The following is a 3760-nucleotide window of genomic DNA, read 5'->3' as shown; positions in this document are numbered from 1 at the left end:
GAAATACGCTTCAATGTTAATTTGAAAGCAGCTAGTTTTTACTCAGTCGTTGGTGATTAATCGTGAAATGTGTGCGCCCTGTTCTTCTCACACACATTAAAGGACATTCTTTATCCTTTTTGGTTTGCAACTATTCAGAATGGTTCGTCGTTTCACTTCTAATATTTAGATTTGTAGAATGTGCCTCTGCCGCTCAACGTTCTGCTAGCCCTACAATATCACAAAGCTGGTGGAGTTGAAAGGTGACAATATTGCAGGATTGCTCGAAAAACCAGGACCAGGACAGATACAAAAACAACACAACAGCCACTTAGATTGAGCAATTAAGATTCTTCAGCCATATGCACGTCACCCTGAGCTGTTTCACTGCCTCCTGGTGACATGGAGGATCCACTGTAAGGTCTGCACCCACCTCACTGAATCATCCAGAAGTATAAACACGTGTATCTTACTCTATTGGGAGAAGCACAACAGCAGAGTGCTGCCTCCTGGATCGCATGATCTTCCTGGGAGAGCTTTGGAAAAGCGTTTCAATATGAAACAGTCCAGTCATGCACAGGCAAAGTGCAGAATGATCAGGAAGCATGATAAAAGCATGGTAAAGTAATCCAGGCAAACTGTCATTATCAGTGCTAGACAGATGGATGAGTAGACAGCAGAAGTTATGGCTTCATTGTAACAGAATCTCCACTAGATGGAGACAGCAACCCTTTTAATATTCTAATCTGTTAGAGACCTGTGTCCCTCCTCCATGTACACAATAAATACGATTTCTCTGCACTTTAATGGGACAGTGGCTTGCGGTGTGAGAGGGCTGCTTATTTTTCTTGAGGTCTGCCCAGTTCCTTGCTGGTTTGACTGGGAAGGCTCATGCTTGAACCTGTGTCTTTCACACTGCAGCCCTAGTTCTCTAACAGTTGACATCTGCACAGTGGACTGAGCTGTAATCAGCCTGCGCACCATAATTACAGAATCTCCCAGCTCGAGACTTGACACTAACTAAAGCCTGGGCAGAGCTGCTCATTGAAGTGGAGAGGTCCATTCCACTTTGATGAAGAGGAGGAGTACTTTTCTGTTGACTCAGGATCAAAATAAAACAAAAACAACTGCAGATAAGGAGTGCACAGTGTTCTCTCCTAGCAGGGCTGTAGGGCAGACACTCTGTGGGCATTAGAGCTTATTGAATCCAGCAGGGGTGGACACAATAGCAACATTTATTTGTTTTTGTACAGTGCGTGCCACTCGTCCCAGCATCAGAGAGCTGCTCCAGCAGCAATTAACAAGAGGACTGCACCGTTACAAGTGACCAGCAGGGGTCAGTGTTTGTCAAAGTGTGGCTCTTCTTGGTGGATAACAGACACACAAACAGGGAATTAAATATGTTTTTTTTTTTTTCCTGCTTTTTATTTAATTCAGCAGCTAAAAAAAACAAAACATGCTTTATGTTCATGGTTGTGGGGATCAATTGAATCATGAGTTTAGAATTGTAAAGCTTTACTCCATCAGAGAAAGTTCTTATAAAAGGGTATTTTTGCAGTTTTCCCATGGTTATAATATGCATTTACCGTAGTTTACCCTGGTTTATTAATGTGCTTTATCATGCCTCGCTATTCTTTCCAATGCTTACCTATGCTTTATCATGCTCACACTATGCTTTCTTACACTTTGCAATGCTTTCACTATGGGACACCTTTACAAGGGAAGTTCTTGACAGTGGTTTAGGGGGTTGGTTGTGTGTGTATGTGCTTGTTTATAGTGCATACAGGGTCAAAAAACAGACTAGGAAAACCTGAAAAAACCTACCTTGAAGGACATGCATATTTATCTAGAACATTACAAAAAATCATTACGAAAGAAAATTGTCAACTAAGGGGTATTTATTTTAGCATCATCTTTAATTATTGCTGCAGTCCGCCCACACTGTTCTGGAGTACAGTTTAGAGTAAACCCACACTCTGTGGGAGTCAGTGCGTACATGAAGGGAGGCTCTGATGGACCAGGTGATCTGATCTGCAGGCAGGGCCGCGCTGAGGAAAGAGGCCCTCACAGCTGTATTTTGTATAAACAGAGATTATCCTGCTGCGTTTTAATTTACTGCAGAGTGGGAATCAGATGCTAAACACACCCCACCCTCTGCAGTGAAGCAGGCTGGCTGGTAATAGGGGAGGAACCCTGAGACACTGCTGTGCAGCTGGGTGCATGGGTCCAGGATTCATCAAAAACACAAGCAGCACCCAGCAGGCACACAAGTGCTTTCCAAGAGCAGCACAAGCACTGTCCCAATGCAAGCCAGACTAAGAGCCAGATTCTATTGACTTTTACCTTGGAAGGAAAATACAAAATAAACCCAGTAAACACCAGGCAACGTGCTAGTCGTTTTTATTTTGATTTGATTAACACGTCGTCAATGATGAACCTAAAATTAAAAACTGTTCCACATTCATTCTGTTTATTGTTTGACTTTATTGTATTTTTTCCTAAAAATAAATTCCAGACAAACTGCAACTGATAAGAAACTGTCAATTTATATATATTATATATATATATATATATATATATATATATATATATATATATATATATATATATAAATCCATATCATGACAATACAGGTACAGAAGCAATGAAGGCATTTGATACTTCCACACACCTCTGCTTGATTCTGTATGTGGTCAGTTTGCAAACCTGACCTCACACCCCACTTCTTAGAGCCCTCTAGCCCACCTGTGATGCCCCCTTGTGCTAGGGATCCTGACTACCCTGGTGCCTCCTGGCTCCTCAGCCAACGTTATAAAGAGCCAGGCTGCACACTGAGGGGCCCACTTCGAAACACTCATACCCCCATTGTGAAGGGACAGTTAAGCCGACCAGCTGCTTTCTCTCTCTCTCTGTTCTCTCTCCATCTCCATCACAAAGCTCCATTCCCCTTGATAAGGCCGTCAGCTCGGGCTACATTGGAAGGCAGGTGCCAGTGGAGTCGTTTGCTGCCGTCTGCAGTTCATTGCCTTAATGACCCCCCTGTAGCCTGGCCAGCCCATTGTCATGCGGCCTGGCCGTTCACACCTGCCACATTCCTGGGCGTATCTGATCTGACATATCACCCAGCCTCCGGAGCCTGCTCTCGTCTCCAAATACTGCCTGCTGCAGGGACCATTGTATTCATAAGCATGATCACACAGTCAGCATGCAGTATACACTTTGACCACCATGTCGAAAAGTCAGTTATTTAATTGTAGGCTGAAATACAATGTTTCATACTTATTAATTAAATTATGTATAAAGAAGCATAATTTCCTGCTTGTTTTGTAATGGTAAAAACCTTTAATTTCTCCTAAAAGCTGTGCCAACTTGGCTATATAGATCTTCAACTGCTACCTTTATTTCCTCTTGGAATCTTGTAGCATGCTGTCTGCAGTAAATGGGGGGATTTGATTCATAATGAATTTCACAAACAGATAACTGTTTGGTCTGCTGCATGGTGTATGACGAAGGCTGAATTCCTACCATGCTGTCTGAAAAGGTTAAAGTTTAAAATGTACCACCACTGTAACTTTTAAAATATAGTTTTTTCTAATCTGGGCTGCAGTCTGTTCTCCAGAATGTTGCATTACCATCGTTTGAGACAGTGTGAGATACAGAAACCACCTTTCTAAACTAAATTACAGAATGTATACCAGGGTTTCCATTCTGAACCATTCCTGCTAGGGACGGCTTATTTACACAACAGTATGTGCTGCATATCCCTGGTGTTGCTGATTTC

The sequence above is a fragment of the Polyodon spathula genome, chromosome 12 (assembly GCF_017654505.1).
Source record: "Polyodon spathula isolate WHYD16114869_AA chromosome 12, ASM1765450v1, whole genome shotgun sequence".
Taxonomy (NCBI): Eukaryota; Metazoa; Chordata; class Actinopteri; order Acipenseriformes; family Polyodontidae; genus Polyodon; species Polyodon spathula.
The sequence above is the reverse complement of the archived record's forward strand: the minus strand, read 5'-3'. Positions refer to the sequence as shown.